Source organism: Juglans microcarpa x Juglans regia, chromosome 7S (assembly GCF_004785595.1).
Source record: "Juglans microcarpa x Juglans regia isolate MS1-56 chromosome 7S, Jm3101_v1.0, whole genome shotgun sequence".
Taxonomy (NCBI): domain Eukaryota; kingdom Viridiplantae; phylum Streptophyta; class Magnoliopsida; order Fagales; family Juglandaceae; genus Juglans; species Juglans microcarpa x Juglans regia.
In genome coordinates this window covers 8,764,222-8,782,577 of record NC_054607.1, presented here as the reverse complement: position 1 = coordinate 8,782,577, position 18,356 = coordinate 8,764,222, and the positions used below count along the sequence as shown (strand labels likewise).

Below are 18,356 nucleotides of genomic sequence, written 5' to 3'. Positions count from 1 at the left end.
GCCGGATCAAACGTGAAATATTAAAGGGGATTGTAGACGCAATTGGGTCTATGCTGTGCGGGTTACAGAGAAAGAAAGCACGCCGAGACTTGAAGCTTTCTCAGCTCTGATTACACAAACCCAGCTGTAATCCCAAGAGGGTACAAGTCAGAAGCGTGCCCCAGAAACCGAACTTCTGCAGCAACCTGTGTTTTCAGGGTCTATTGTAAGCTACTCTTACAATAATGTTTGTTCATTTTTGAAAATTTTGCCAATATTTTCATTTTTTTTTCTCCCCTTCGAACTGATAGGTTGGAGATGCGCATGCTGTGAATTAGGCTCAAGACCCTGGGGCCTGTTTAACTATTTTGCAATAGCTCAGATTTTTGTATTTTGATGTTATTATTTGTCACACGATATTATACCAGTCTTTTCCAGCCAATATAATTCCTTGATTCTGATTATTGGAGGAGATGGATAGCAATCCGATGTCTATTTGATTGATTGGGGTTTTAAATTATCCAATAATTTTCTGCAAAGATTGTTTTATGATGGTAGTGGTTGGGTTTTCTTCTTCTGTAAGGTATATAACCCAAAAAATCTCATCCTTTTTTCCATTCTAATTTTGGGGATTCCTCTCCTGCTCAGAATCTCACACTACGCCCGAGAGTGTGAGACAGAGAGAGAGAGATAGCTGAATTCAATGGAAAATGACAAGGTGTTCCTGATGTCTGATGATTGTAAAAGGCTGGTGAAATTAATGGGGTCTCAGAATGTCAGGCACCCTATTGCTTTGATATCTCTCTCCCTCCCCACCTAAAGTGAACATATGGCTAATAGCCATTGGCTATGTTGGAGTTTGTTTCTTTCTAAAACATAAAGCTCCGTCTCTCGCGAGTGTGTGCAGCCTTGTCATTTGGATAAAATTGCATGTAGATTTGATCTTTCCGTTGTTCGAAAATTAAGGCCTCGAAGTGTAAATGCTAAGGGCATTCCATGGTCTTATTCAAGAAACTACAATGCGAAGAGAAACGTGAGTTTTCAATCCTCGTTTCCAAAAACAAAAGCACCAATAATGTCTCGAGCATCTCTGGTCTCTTACCTTAATCCTTAAATTTAACGATAAATACTGACTCTTCCTTCATTATATATAATTTAGAAAAATATTAGTCTATCGTCTCAACTTGACCGCTTGGTAAATTTTTTTTTTTACTTAGTGATTAAAAAAGTATTTTTAAATTTATTGGTATACTTCTTTTATTTTTTAAAAATATTTAAATATATTAAAAAATATGAAAAGAAAAAAAAAATTAAAAAATTAACACTGGACGCTAAGTCCAGTGGTAAGAGTGGGGTGGTAGAGTAGCCCCACTCTATAATTTATTATCTTAGCGATCTATGCCAACAACTTTTCTTCTTGTTTCACGCATTTTGTTTGTTCATTATAAATATTATTTTTATAAAAAAATACGAGTAATGTTATATATAATTTTAAGGGTGCATCTTTTACATATTTTATGCGCTCTTTGTTGAATAATGGGGTCACATAAAGAAAAGTGAGTTTTATTTTTATGTATCTTAGATTTTTCCTATTTTTTCAATAGAAGGACGCGATATTTCAATCATTTATAACTATATAAATCATTTTTTTCTTTTTAATGCATACATGGTTTAGGAGATTAACAAATTAAATTTAAATTTTTCGTTTAAATTTAGCATGTAAAATGTATGCAAGAGTCTTCTATATTAACTTAGAAGTAAGATCTTTTTAATTTAAATTAACGAAAGAAAGGGGATTGAAAAAAATGTTAATTGAAACCGCGTTCGACGCTAACTCTTGTGGTGCAAATTATTGGGCCTCTCTTTTTAGTATTAATTTTTTACTTGACCGCAAAATGTGACTCCAATTTTGTCGCTTTATGTTATGTTGTGCTACAAGTCACACTGCTGCATATATGGAAATGAGTGGCACCTTTTATTTTTTTTATAAAAATTAGTTAAATTTTGTATTTTTATAAAAAAAATATTTTTTAATAATAAACCTCATTATTTTATAAAAAAGAAATGCAACGCTAGTGCACTTTTAAACTATATCTAATATTATTCTAAATAAAAAATATAACTAAGGACATCTGTCATTATGGGTGAATTCGGTCTGGTCCAATCGGTCCTGAGAAGATTTTGTGGATCAGATTAGACCTATTCAAACCAAGATTTTTTCACCCTAGACGGGACTAAACATACATAAGGATTAGTTCGGTCATGTCGATCCTGAGGAGGTTTTGTGGACAAGACCAGACCTATTCGGTCTAGAATTTTTCCACTCTGGACGGGACCAAACATGCATAAGGACCGGTCCGGTCCGGTCCATTCAATCCAACCCTATACCAAATGGGACAATGGCGCAATCAGGTTCCTATTATATTCTTATGTTTTTCACCAACAGTGAAAGCCCACTAACATTTTATCCAATTTTAAACAAAAAAAATACTAAAGAAGAACTTGAAAGGAAAATAACAATAATCATAAAAGGAAAATTGTCTATATACAACAAATTTGAATAAAAGACTTTACTACAAAAAAATAAAAACTTTCTATATCCATCCAAACAATTTAAACAAGGTTAAATTGAAAATTGAAAATTATACTATGCACATATGTAAGTAACATACTAACAGAGAATCAAATCTACCTTCTAAAAGAAAGAAAGAAAAAAAAAATCATTCTCAAGTATAGATAATGGAAACTAAAAATTATACAAATCTCAAAAACTAAAATTAAAAGAAGGTCTAAAAAAATAAAACAGAGAAGACTAGAAGTCATATTTAGTAATTTACATCAAAAGCTTAAAAAAAAACATAATGCTAGCCTCTCAATAAAAATTTCATCAATACAAATTATATAATTATCCTCTTCACAGCTTCTAGCCTTCTACATCTTTTGGCTTAGCATACTATACAGTTTTCACATTACGTTGTATAGTGTAAACAAAGGAATTATTAACAAAAGTGACAAGTGAAAACTAACAAGTTTAAACAGATTCATTTCATTAACTTGCATTAGCTGCAAGCCGAATTTGGTGCAAGGATTGTAGAGAAGGCAGGATTTTGAAGCAAAACTTATATTTTCTACGAGTAGTGATAGGGTTACTATCCAAGAATGATATATAGGTAGTAATAGAGTAGTAATCTATAATTATTCATTTTTTACTGCCGGGGGAGGGGGGTTGCCTCTTTTGTAACGATGGGCGGCCTATAAAAGGCAGCTTTGTGCCCTTGAACTCTACTTCACATCCTCAGTGTAAAGTTGTTTAACACACAACATTCTTGCTCTTTGTCTACCTCTTCTCTCATATCATTCTGTTCAAACAAACATCTACTCCTCGCTTGTTCTTTATATTCTGTAATCAAGACTCCAGCTTTTACACTCTTTCTCTTGCTTTTCTTGCTCTGTTCGTACCCTGCTTTTAATCTATGGCAGCCGCTTCCCCCAACACCGAGAAGAAGAAAAATCCAAGCTTTCCCACGAGGAAAGGCCAGATCAAAGCTCAGATTTTTGGGAGCATAGCCAAGAAAGTTGTATTCACAGCCTCATATGTGGGAGAAGCATTGGAAAAAATCAGAGGAGAGCATAGAAGTGGGGGGAACTCTGCCTCTTCAAGCCCACCCTCAAGTGCCTACAACTTTGATCTGAATTCTGATAGCTCCTAGAAAGCAGTGTTATAAAACCATCTTCTCTCAATTCACTGAATTGAGCTTTGTCAATGGCGTTTTCATCCTTCACTTGGTATTTATTATCTTGGAGAAGCTATTTATTTCTGTCCTTTTACATACAGAATAAAGCTTCTTCTATGGTGTTATAGGGTATAAGTTTAGGTAGTATTTTTGTGTATTCTAGTGATGTGATTGAGTAAAACAGTTATTTTATATTAAAAATGATGTAACCAATCACATTAATGAAGTGTACAAAGAGTACACAAAGTTTGTAAACAAATATGAACACAAGAATGGATAATTATTTTTGCTACATTTATCAAGAAGTGGGCATTTTGTTGAGACTGATTGTCCTTAATCTGAAAATGGCTGGCTCAAGTTTGAAGCTGTTGGTGGAGTTAGGCCTACAGGACAATGAATAAAACAAACTCCAAATCGATCATCAATCTTAAGGTTTTTCAATCCAAAGTCATGATGCTGAGAGCATAATCTTATGACAATTTTTGGCCAAATGCAGAGTGACAAAATATCTTGTTAAAATCAACACAATACCTACAAATAAATTACCCAAACAAAATGGTAATAGAATCGAATTTTGCTATACATCAGTCACAACAGATGATAAAAAAATAACGTTAGATACAGTTTAGAGATATAAAAGTTGCACTCAATTTCTTTAAAAAAAAGTAAAACCACCCTTAAAAAAGTAAATATTTTTTATGCGAGAATTACATATCTTAATATTACTATAAATATTTTTCTAATGAAGGTGGCCTGCATGAAATCTGCCGCCTCAAAACGCTTTATAGAGCTTTCTACACCCAGAAAAAGTTGGATTGAATCGCTTGCACTCTATCTGTGGACATTAGCCATCTACGGGAAAAAAGTGGACTCTTGGCGGCTAAACTAGTAAAGAACTAGAATTAGAAGATTCCCAAAGAGTAGTGCGTGAGGGGTCCCTCAATAGCCATGTGGGGGTTTTACTTTTGGTGCCATCATAGATAAGGTTGGACCTAAAGACTTGGAAAGTGACATATATTATTGGGTTGTGGCCCATTTTAGTATGGATTTTTCTTCTAATTAATTGGACCTTTAGTTCTATTTAATAATTTTCAGGTTTAAATGCCATGAATTAGTTTTATAAAACTTACAAAACCCCATGCATATTGGTTAGTGGTAGATTTTATAGAGTTTTTTTTTCATTTATTAATTAGAAAAGTGCTACAGTCACAAAGAGATTTCATAAAAATAAATTCATCAAATTGATATAATTTTATGTGATAAATTAGATCTACTTTATGATAAAATTAAGTAGTTTTAATTATAATATATGACATACTACATGAGTTTGTGAGTTTATTTTTTAGTTGGTAAAATATTTTTCTATTAATTTTCATATCTTTTTTGTTAATAGGCAATTTGTGTCTTTTTTTTTTTTTTATTAGTTTTAGGTTTATATATTCCAGAACTACGGATGGGGGATGCATCAAATTACAGTTTACCAACAAGATCAAGAAATTGTGCAAGAGCTCCAAAAGTCCAATATTTGTCACTGCGTGCTTTTGCATGTTGACTGAATCTTCCATGCACATCACCCTGTCGGTTGCATGCAGTGATCGTCAATGCTCTCTTGCCCCACGAGACTTAAAAGCATGCTGCACTTACTTGCATATTAGGTCTAGTTCTTCCAGTACCGTCAAAACCATGAACTCTCAAGCATACATGACCTCTGAGCTCTGGTTTTCTTTCTTCTACTTCTTGCTAATAAAAGTTACATTTTTTAGCAACTTCCATGACTCCCGGCCACAACCTTAAAAAATAGTAAATCAATTTGGAGTAATTCCAACCATCATATGCCTATGATCTGCTTCCAAGTTTTGTTCATTGAATTTAAACCGGCCATTGCAGGAAAAGGGCGCCCCAACCCAAAGGCGCGCGCAGTCTTGCATTGACATCGATCTTCTATGTTTTGACCTCAATTCTCTCTATTTTCGTGTGTATATTTAAACCTGAAAAAGTCTCGTATTGATTTGGTGGTTTCGAATAGAAGTTTCCTCCGACTTCATTTGGAGAAAGTTTTTCCAAATCCATTTAAAACATTATCACGCATCTCTTGTATGCGAGAAGCACATATTTTTTTGAGAAAAGATATTTACAATCATGAATTGTGTAATTGCTGCGTAATCATTTTGAAAAAAATGAATAAAATATGAGACTTATATAAAAAAAAAATTAATTTTTTAATAATGGACTCCACTCTTTTTTAAAATAATTACACGGCGTTTATGCACTTCACAGTTGAATATAGAATTACTCTATTTTTTAAGGTTGGTTTAGTTACACAAAACTAAACTATCTTATCTCATATAATCATTACAACATTTTCAAACTCACACATAAAATATAATCAACAATTTAACTTTTTTAAATTTTAAAATAAAATTAATATTATAATAATATTTTTATTTAACTTTTAATAAAATATTTCAACTCATCTTATTTAAATTGTATAATTACCTAAAGAGGCTTTAATGAACGGACACCAGATAATTTTTATAGAGGGATATAGGAAGTTTTCTCGGACCCAATTTAAAAATTTTTGCTATCTTACAAATTTGACATATTCGTTCAATCGGTCTAATTTTTACTTTTTGACAAAACTTGACGTTTGATATTGCTCCGACCCAACAAAGAAGGTGGATCCAAATTCCAACAGTTCACACTGCTTTTATATCTTTATAGACTCTTCGATCTTCTGGTCACATGATCTGGCCGTGGGTCGTTGTGTTGGTTTGAGGTCTTCCAGAGTCAACATTAATCTTCATGAATAATTGCAAGCTAAGGAAACATATATATATATATATATATATATATATATAAAACATTAGTTTTGGGCCTTCTAGATGGTATGGATTCCACATATATATTAATAATATTGTATTTTTATATATAGATGATATGGAATATGGCATTTTCACTAAGATTAAGTTTCGTTTATTTTCAGAAAATATCTCATCTCATCTCATCTGATCATTATAATTTTCTTAAATTTTTACATAAAATAAAATAAATAATTCAAACTTTTTAAATTTTAAAACAAAAATAATATCAAAAAATATATTATAATAATATTTTATTTAATTTTTTAACTTTAATCTCATCTCATATATAAAAACAAACGAGCTCAAGGATCAAACGTCATGCAAGGCCCCCAATTTTGGTCTCCGGGTGCTCAAGACTTTCATTCGCAAGGGCCCCATTTCTCATACACGATATGTAATGGGTGTATGAGAAATAATGTAGGGACCTCTAGTTTAGTTTGGAAGAGACGTTGTGGCAGACATGGTGGGAACATCCAAATTGGCGAGAGCGGGAAGGGTAGGGTGGCGACGGAGAGGCCAAGAGGATAGTTGGTTAGCATGTGTGTGGGGAGGGCTAGGTGTCCAATTCAAAGACTATTAAGTTAGATTTAAATAGTGAATTGAGATGAAACTTGAAAATTGAATAAAATATTATTTAAATATTATTTTTTAATATTATTATTATTTTAAGAATTAAAAAAATCGAATTATTTATTATATTTTATATAAAAATCTATAAAAATTATAATCATGATAAGATGATATGAGGTATAATGAGATGAGAATTTATGTTGTATAACCAAACAATGTTTAAAATAGATTATTAAAATCTCTTAATTTGAAAAATGTGCATTGATTTTTTATAACGTAATAAGGGGTGTCCCTAGTCGGCACCCCTTTCATTAGAGTAGAGAGTTGATTTTGATACAAAAATCAAGATCTCTTTTAAGTATTTATTCTCTCTAATCTCAACATATAGACAGTAAAATATATAAGTGTTGCTTTAAATTTTATCACATGATACATTACACACTCTAAATTGGGGTCAACTGTCAAGGTAATTTTTTCTCAAAAATAACTGTCAAGGTAATTTACTAATTTTGATCTTACTTTTTATTTCTTTAAAAAAGAGAAGAAAAAAAAAAAAAAAAGAAATGCTTATGTTTCTACTGGGGGCTCTGGATTGATGTTTTTTTATACTTAATGATTAAAAATATATTTTTTAATGATATTGTAAATTTTTTTATTTTTAAAAATATTTAAAAAATATTCAGAGCCCCGTACCATCCAAAAAAAAAAAAAAAATTTGACCGGAGCAATTGACATGGGTCTCTTGCAAACTAGTCTTGCTACTTACAACTGGCGGTGGGGAACCGCCTGGTAACCGAATTGTCACGTCAATAGAACTAAAAACAAAAAAAAATTAAATATCGAGAAGCCAACATAAGAGAGAAATGCCAAAACCCATTTCTTGGAATAGTTTGGCCAGAAACGTACTGCCAGACCTTTGGAGCTTTTGGATCATTTCTTGGTCAAGATCATTTCTAAAGTGGGCCAACTGGTTCAGATATTTTGAACTGGGATATTATAATAGCAATGCTGGGATCAGACGAAGACGAAGACACCTTTCGCGATGGCCATTCTGTTTCGAAAACACAACAACAATGGCAAACCCAGATCAAGAAATAGATTCTTTTCTCAGTGTGTTTCTGAAAACTTCATATGTGCTTAACTTTGAGCAACGCAGATGGTTTATAGAGGTAGAAAGAGAAATATTTGCAGATGGTTTACTCAGAATGAGGTAAAAGAAGAAGGAAGAGAAAAATCAAAACAATGTGTTTGACCTTTTCATTATATCACACCTGCTACCTAAATTAAATACGAGTTTTGTTATATACAAGTAAATTTATGTATCAATTTACGTATTAATATTATTATTTTTATATTTTAAATTTAAATTATTATTGTTTTTAATAAAATTTACTTTCTGATCAATCATATTGAATGAATCCGTGTATTAGTACGTATAATTGCTTACAACTAGATTTTTCTATTAAACACAATCATTTCATTTACTGATGTGGAGCCGGTTGCGCGACGTTTGTAAGGGGCGGTTTCCTTTAGCATTTTTTCTTACAAATAGAATCTTTTTCAATAAATAAACCATTAAAATGTAAGTTTATACGAAGAGAATTATTAACGTGTGCGTATGCGTGTGCGTGTGACCAAACACGCGGCGTGTCAATCTTTTGTTGTTTTCAGGGAAGACTTTGCAACGTCGCGTTTAGTTCGCTAGATGAAAGATATAATCCTACACGTGTCAGCCTTGAAATTAGGACTTATCCTTCTAAACAATCTGTTTATGAATTTGATGATCTGGACAATATCTTTCTTTCTTGATTAATGTTATTTTTTATTAATGTTATTTACAGTCATAATGTTTATGAGTAATAGTAAGATTTATTATTAAAAAATTAATTTTTTTATATAAATCTCATATTTATTTATTTTTTAAAAAAATTACGTAGAGCGCTTGCATACTTATTATCATTTATCTTTGTTCATACATTTAATTTTTATTTGAATTGCACATAAATTAGTGTATTCACAGATTTATAAATGATTTTTTTTTATTACTTAGAAACTAATATTAAAAGTTGGACATAAATACATTAAAGACATTAGTTTAGTTATAACCATCCTTGTTTGTTATCACAAAATTTCTCAACTCATATCATCTAATTATTATAACTTTCTAAAATTTCTACACAAAATAATATAAACAATTTAATTTTTTCAAATGCCAAAACAAAAATAATATTAAAAAAATATATTCTAACAATATTTTATTCAATTTTTAATTTTTATCTCAACTCATCTCATCTTATCTCATATGCAAAAACAAATAAGGCGTATCTCTTTCTGATTTTAATTATATATTCTTCTTTCTTAAATACTAATTTATTAAATATTATTTTTATTAAATAAGCAAGCGAGGCTATTTCTTATATAAATGTTAATTATTAAATTCCTAGATTTTTATTTAATTTTTTAAATGGAAAAACAGAATTTTCTAATAATAAATATATGAATTGGCTGCAAACAGATCAAAATTGCTACTAGCAATCTCTTTTTAAAAAATGTTTAGTTTATAAAAAGATGTTATAAAATTAAGTTAGTAAATTGATATAATTTTTTGGAAAATAGTTTATGTAGTCCTAGAGAATAGGATGCGCAAGTCTCGTACATTGTCTTTGAGAAAAATAAGAGAAATTTAGAAGCATATGAAAAAATAAACTTTTTCATACTGGATGTCATCTTCTTAGAAGGTAGTGCACGAAATTTATACCTCTTAGATTGTATCTAACATTGAATCTAACCACGTGAATTTATAAAATCTTAAGAGACATTGATAGACATTGATTTAGGCAAAGTTTGGCTAATATGTCATTTTTTAGCTTTAGCTAATCATAGATCAAAACTTAGATTCTATGTTGAATTAGCTATCTCATGCTCTATAATAATAAAATATTATTTTTAAAATTTTTTATCTACTTTTCAATTCATTTTTTTAAAATTTATAAATACTCTTTTTTTTCATAATTTTCAATAATTTATATATCAAAACTACCATGATCTTCAAAAAAATGGAAATAATGTTCAAGAATTGAAGTCGACGTGAGAAAATAAGAATAATATATTATTTTCCTAATAGACACTTCTGAGCAAGTATGTTGATCCACAAGTTTATCTTATATCGTCTCAACATTCAATATTATTAAAATATAAATACTTTTTAATTTTCTTTTATATTTTTTTATCTAATCATTATTAATCATTATAATTGTCTCAAGCTTCCATATAAAACACAATAAATAAATAAATAAATAATAACTTTTTCAAATCTCAAAATAAAAATAATTTAAAAAATTATATTATAATAATATTTTAATTTAATAATATTTTTATTCATTTTTTTGTCTATTTTTTAATATCTCATAAAAAATTTTAACTCAAATTATTTTATTACTATTGGTAATTTCTCGTTTAATATGACTATATATTCAATGCCTATTTCAATGTAGATGAAAGGAAAAAATTTCTTATCAATTACTATTTACTATTTCACACCTCACACCTTATAAAACACATCTTATATCCTATGAAAAAAGTATAAAGTTAATAATAGCTTCCGCATAAAATTCCTCTTAGATGAAAATGAAAATAGCGTAGGTAAAAACATGGTTAACCAAAAATGACCATTCCAATGCGAATGCTTTCTGTTTCTTCATGCAGTGAACTGAGAGTTCCAACTTGAGGGGAGAAAGACAGCCGGAGACAGCGGAGATGGAGACAATGTAAAATTTGAACACTAAGCCGTGCTGACCAAGTAATGGAGAAGAGATAGACAGACGGAGACGTTGCCACAGTAGAGAGAGCAAAGCGCTATAAGAATCACTCTTCCTCACTCTTGCTTCTATCTCACCTTGCTCTTGTCCCCTAACTTTCCTCTGTTTCTTCACATTCTCTCCGTCTCTTCCTCAAGATTGCTTCGAAAAATCATGGATACCCACTTCACGAAAATGGCGACAGAAGAATCCAAACCCAACAACAGACATCCTCAAATTAGCCTCCCTCCTAAGAGAGGTCGGATCAAACGTGAAATGTTAAAGGGGATTGTAGTCGCAATTGAGTCTATGCTGTCCGGGTTACAGAGAAAGAAAGCACGCCGAGACTGGAAGCTTTCTCAGCTCTGATTACAAAAACCCAGATGCGTGCACCCAGAAGCAGAACTTCTGCAACAACCTGTTTTTTCAGGATCTATTGTAGGGTACTCTTACAATAATGTTTGTTCTTTTTAGAAAATGTTGCCAGTTTTTTCCATTTTTTTTCCTCCCTTTCTAACTGATAGGATTGGAGATGGGAATGTTGTGAATTAGGCTCAAGAACCTGGGCCCTGTTTAACTATCTTGCAATAGCACAGATTTTTGTATTTTGATGTTATTATCTATCACACGAGATTATATATACCAGTCTTTGTTCATTTGTTATAATTCCTTGATTCTGATTATTGGAGTAGATGGATAGCAATCTGATGTCTCATATGATTGATTGGAGTTTAAATTATCCAATAATTTTCTGCAAAGATTGTGATATGATGGTAGTGGTTGGGTTTTCTTCTTCCTCAAGGTATAACCCAAAAAATCTCACTTTTTTTCCTTTCTAATTTTGGGGATTCTTCTCTTATTCAGAATGTCAGAGAGAGAGAGAGAGAGAGAGAGATGAACATTAAGGAAGATAAAGTTGTTATCTGTTATTATCCATAATGGTGATTTGCATGAAAAATGTCACGGATACAACTATTGCATAACTTTTACACAATTATTTAAGAGATCTTTAGTTTTTAATTCAAAGCTATCAAAGTAATAAAAATTTTAAATAATTTTAAAATATATTAATATTATATTGTATATATATATATATATATATATTTTTTCAATTTTCATATATATAAGATCGATACAAGCATTAATGCTTATGGAGTAGTGAACTATTGCATTTGCTTGGAATTAAAGCAAAAATGTTGCAATCAAACGCATGAGCTGTTTCTCATAACCATCATTTCAATACGATATATCCCCCAATGCATTATTGAATGTAACTTAATTCGTTGACCTTGTTTTCCACGTGGGAATATTTGAACAACTTCTAGGGTTATAGACATGAGTGGTACTCCTAATATTCTTGGTCAGTAAATAAATCAAGATTCCAACTTTAGTATGCTTTTGATCTTCCTTAAATTGGTTTACTTTTGGGCTTTAGTACTGCATGCAGATGCTATTGATTTAATTAATTAGAATCTACATAAAGCGGTTTGAATGCATCAGCAAAAGTCATATAAACGATGATTCTCTATGGCAGGTCAAGTGGTGGAGGTAATAATCATACTTATCTTGATGAGATTATTTTAAGAAGATTGTGGGAAGAAAAGTGATGATAGTTATAAAGAGATTCTATAAAAATAAATTTATAAATTGACGTTATTTTATATGATATTTATATATACTTTATAATAAAAATAAATTTACAATCTAACATATCACATTAAACCAGATAATTTTACGAAATCTCTTTATATACTAAAACATTTCTTGGTAAGAAAGTTTTCTGGTCTAACACAAATGACGTCAATGCTGAGAGAAAAATGGTAAAAGAAACGTCGAGGACTTAAATGATATCGTGGCGAATTACTATATGTAGAAAGTCTCAAGTCAGAGAGAGGGAAAACAAAATGATCTTAAACGCTTCATCATTTGATCATGTCCGATAATTTTCCACAGATCTTAGTTTTTTCTTTGGCCTAAGAAAATTTCTATCCTATCAAGAAAAAGAGTGGATATCATATGGTCCTCATCGCGAGTTATCATCTTCTTCATATTATTATATATTCATATTATTATATAGAAATTCAAGTGGGAAAGTGTATAGTAATTTTAAGGAAAACTCTACTATGCCGCCCGAAGTATACCGCTCGGTTTGACCGCTTAGTGTTTTTTTTTTTTTTTTTTTACCGAATGATGAAGAAAGTAATTTTAAATATATTAATGTATTTTTTTATTTTTTAAAAATATTTAAATAGATTAAAAAAATATGAATAGAAAAATGAAAAAAAAATTAGTTTTACAACTAACGGTAACATCGAGCGGTTCTACTCGGGCGGCAGAGTAGCACCGCTCATAGTAATAAGGCAAAATTATCAATCAACACAATTATATGGACTGGTGTGTCACATTTTAAGTGATTATTTATTTATTTATTTATTTAAGTGATTGATTTATAAAACTATTTAAAATATACAACATTAATCGATATAATTGAGAATAATAAAATATAGAATAAGAGAAGCGCTACAGTCACAAAGGAATTACACAAAAATAATCTTACAAACTAATGTGATTTCATGTGATCCGTTGGATCTGCTTTACAATAAAAGTAACTTTACAATCTGAAAAACACATCAATTCCTAAGATTATTTTTATATAATCATTTTGTAATTAGAGTATTTCTCAATTCATTATAGTCCAAGCCAAGCTAAATTCACCTTTGCAACTATTTAGCCCAATTCCTCAAAAAAAAAAAAAAAAAGGTCAAGCCCAACCCAAATATTGTCTCAATGCTGGAGAGAAGATCAGGTGAAAAGAGATGCATAAAAATATTTCTCTCATAAAGAAAGAAAACCTGGAATTCTATATGATTGTTGCAAAAAAAGAAACCTTAGGATGTGTTGGGGATTTTTAAGATAGCTTGAAAACGTACGTATCTTAATATGGGAATTACGTTGGATACGAGGGATTGGATGGCCTTTAATTAAGGATTAGTAAATTCTTTTTACCCAAATCATGCTAAATTGATTTAGCCCAATTCCTTCAATGGATTGGGCTGCCATGTTTGGCAGCTGAAAATTTTGACCTATCAAAATACCTTCTCATCTCTAAAGAATAATTTTTGCACAATCATTTACAAATCGATCTTCGTGATTAAAAAAATAAAAATAAAATTCTAAATCATTTTCACAAAATCCAATATATATATATATATATATATATATATATATACACTCTTAAAAACTTATTTTTCTGAACATAATATCATGGATCTGACCACTTCTTCGACCTCCAATAAAATATATCTAAGAAACTTTGTCAATTCAAATATATTTTTGCTTACATCCTGTTAAATGTTTACTAAATACATCATCTTAAAAAAAAAATGGACAATATTGAAAGATTGATAAAAAAAAAAAAAATGTGCTTATTTTTTTAGTCAAAGCAATATTATTCATCCATTTTATGACAAGATGTAAGACAAACTTTTCAAGTCATGCATAAGCCTATTGCGCCTTTTCCACTATCATTTTCTCTCCACCAAAAGGCTCTTAATTCCTCCACTTCTAGCAATGAGGTTGCACACTAGTGCAAATATGTTTTATTGTTAACCTCCACTAAAGGAAGGAAACAATACAAGAAAGACTATCCTCCATGTCAATGGCATCATCAGAAATTCCTAAGGCATTCTTTGCTAAAACATGAGCCACAACATTAGCCTCCCTTCTCACATATTGGAATGGTCAATGATAAAAATGTAACAGTTTTTGTTTAATACCAGTGATGATCATTCCTGTGCTATTTATTCCAAGGGACCTCTGTCTTTGTAATGCTTTGAACAACTTGAAGAGCATCACCTTCTAAGATAATATATATTCCTTAATCTGATTTCACTATAGATTATTGCTTGAAGAGCGCCAAAATATTTAGCCAAGAGTGGATTAGGAAAAAGATATTTTTTGCATTCTCTTTGTGGCCAGAAATCTTCCCTCATAGTCTCTAGCAATTATCCTGATTCCAACTTTGCATTGAGATTTATCAACTATTGCATCTCAATTGATCTTACAAACCTTCTCCTATATGCAAGCCTGTAACGACCCAGCCCAAAAACTCAAAAGTCAAAACATTAATAATTTTTATTGGGCCTAATTATATTTAATAGGCCATATTGAATAAGTCCACCAGTAATAAATTATTGAGATTGATTAAGAGTTTTAATTAGGCTCAATAACTAGGTTAAATCCTATTTATTATTTATTGAACGAGTTAAACTTATTTTAGAATTTAAAGATCGAAAATTAGACATATATTTCAATTTAATATCATCACTAATTGAAGTCCCCTACGTAATCTCAGTTACTGCCAATCCTATATTGAATGAACTACTAGATTATATTTTTAAATTCAAACTCTCTTTTTAGATGATCGCGACCAAGTCCAATTTGAACCCAAACTCGTCGGCACCCTCTCCTAGATCTCTCTATAAATATCTCTCTTCCCCGTGTTATTTGAAAAAAAACCATAAACCACCGTCGTCCCTCCACTGCACCGTGATAGATTTTGCGTCGAAAATTTTAGAAAGCCACCCTACAAGGTAAGTAGTTTGATCATAAATTAGGATTAGCATATGTTAGCTATTTATATATATATTTATATATTATTATTAAAACCAATTCTTTGGAAGCCAGCATTTACGTACCACACTTGTTATGATATTTGCAAGCACATCATTCATCATGTTCATTCTGTATATTATAATTACGTATGTATTATGTATCCCATGCATCTCGCGTTATATAAAATATGTAAGCTTTCTTATGATCAACTGTAAGATAAAATCAGACCAGTTAATCAGATGTTCATTCAGATGCATGGTACCAATCGATTTATGAGTGGATGTGTAAGTCATAGACCTAAGCGTACCATAGTATGTTAGAATACTATTAGCGGCTTCCCTTACGACCGTGAAATGTGGGACAGGTGCACAACCTTATATATAAAGTTAAGTGTATGGGCTAGTATGATCAGTAAGATGAGCTAAAATAGGTCATGCATGTCACATAGCATACGTATGAACAATTATGATTTTAAGTTCTCAACATGAAATATTTTATGAAAAATCCTATGTTAATTATGTTTATATTATGATATGTTTCTTAATGAGTCAACGACTTATTTTAGTTGTTTTATGTTTTAAAACCACCCTAAGGCAGAATATTTATGAAGGTAAAGCTGCAGGATGAGACTTAATCTAGTGAGGTGTAACAGTGGCCTAGATCATGTACAGAGATTTTAAGTTATGATTTTTATGGCAAAGATTTTGAGAAATTTTAATAAATACTTTCACGCACTCTCATTTATGATTTCAATATTTTAATACAAAATGACTCTATTTATTATAAGGAATCTTTGTACTTGGCACTTCCCTTAGAAAAAAATATATTTTTAAGTTAAGTTCAGTAGTAGTACTCCGGCTCCAGTGATTTTTTTTTTTAAAAAATGATGTATTTCTTAATCGTGGGGAGCGGGGTGTTACAGTTGGTATCAAAGACATGTTGAAAGATTATGTAGACTATTCAAAACAAAAGATAAGAAAACTTTTTGCAAAAAAAAAAAAAAAATAAACTTTCATAAGGAAAAATGAATTTTGAAACAGAAAGTGAAAAAAAAAAAAAATCTAGCATATGGTCTCCTCAAGGCATGTCTTGCTTTGCAATAAGTATTTTTAACTTTTACTATTTGTTGTGTTAATGAAAATTAAGAATGATACATTTTAGATACACGTATGTCAAAATGCACTAACAATGTGAAAGGGTTTTAGCGCATAAGGTAAGGAAGGTTGTAAAGGTGAGGTTATGATTTTGTTTTTATGTTTTTTAAGATTGATGGTGCATCTTGTTCATGAGGAAATAGTTTTATATTTTGTAGAGTTTTATTTGCAGAAATAAGGAATAAATTTAGATGGTTTTGAAGTTATGACATAGATTTATATATGGAGTATGGTATTTCATGATGATTGGTGGTACTCTTATGCTCTACAGGTAACGCGATTCTATCACCAAGTACGAGTTGTAAGATTTAGGACCCAAACTTTGGAGAATCTTAGGTTACGATTTATTCAGGTTATTATTTTAGGTGGATAATTTATTATTATTATTTCATGTGGAGTGTTTTATTTATGTGGAGATCATTAGTTATTATTGTATGTGGAGTTAAGATGATTGTTGAGTGAATTTATTATTAGGCTTTTAAGTAAATTCTATTGGTAAGGTTGATATTTGTTTAGGCTTGAATTGAATTTGGAGTGTATGATGGTTGACACATAGCGTGCTAACTTGTGCGCTTAAAGGATTAGTGAGACATCAGACCAAAATATGAGACGATCAGGATTTTATTAATATTAGGTTCGACTGAATGATTGAGGAGTAAAGAGACATGAAAAGCATGTGGCGAATAAGTATGTAAGTTATTTGAGGTCTAGCAAATTTTGAGGACGTAATTTTTACAAGGAGGAGAGTTTGTAATGACTTGACCTAATAATTCTAAGGTTGAAATATTAATAATTTTTATTGGGCCTAATTATATTTAATGGATCATATTGGATAAGCCTACGAGTGATAAATTATTGAAATTGATTAGGAGTTTTAATTAGGCTTAATAACTAAGTTGGTTAAATCTCATTTATTATTTATTGAACAAGTTAGACTTATTTTAGAATTTAAAAATCAGCCATTAGAAATTTATTTCAATTTAAAATCATCACTGATTGAAATACCCTACGCAGTCTCAATCACTGCAAATCCTATATTGAATGAACTGCTAAATTATGTTTTTAAATTCAACTTGAACTCGTTGGCACCCTTTCTCAAATCTCTCTATAAATATCTCCATTCCGTGTATTATTTGAAAAAAAAAACCGTAAACAATCATCATCCCTCCATTGCACCGTGATAGATTTTGTGTCAAAATTTTAGAAAGTAATATTACAAGCTAAGTAGCTCGATCATAAATTAGGATTAACATACGTTAGTTATATATATACATTTATATATTATTATTAAAGCCAGTTATTTGGAAACCAGTGTTTACGCCCCACGCATGTCATGATATTTACAAGCACTTCATTCATCATGTTCCATTCTGCATATTATAATTATGTATGCATTATGCATCTCACGTTGCAAAAGACACGTAAGTTTTCTTATGATCAATTGTAAGATAAGATCAGACAAGTTAATCAGATAGGCATTTAGATGCATGGTACCAATGCGATTTATGGGTGGATGTGCAAGTTACGGACCTAAACGTGGTCCACCATAGTATGCTAGAATACTATTAGCGGCTCCCCTTGCGGCTGCGAATGTAGGGCATGTGCACAACTTTGCACAGATGGTTCAGTGTGTGAACCAGTATGATA

The 18,356-nt window shown here is 30.7% G+C and overlaps 1 long non-coding RNA gene across 1 annotated transcript; it reads left to right on the top strand.

Annotated features, from left to right (window-relative positions):
- The first annotated feature begins 7,090 nt into the window (after nucleotides 1-7,090).
- Nucleotides 7,091-11,607, top strand: LOC121240699. The gene is made up of 3 exons (XR_005935589.1): nucleotides 7,091-7,101; nucleotides 8,293-8,303; nucleotides 11,325-11,607. It is a non-coding gene; the product is annotated as an uncharacterized LOC121240699 (long non-coding RNA).
- Nucleotides 11,608-18,356: the final 6,749 nt, after the last annotated feature.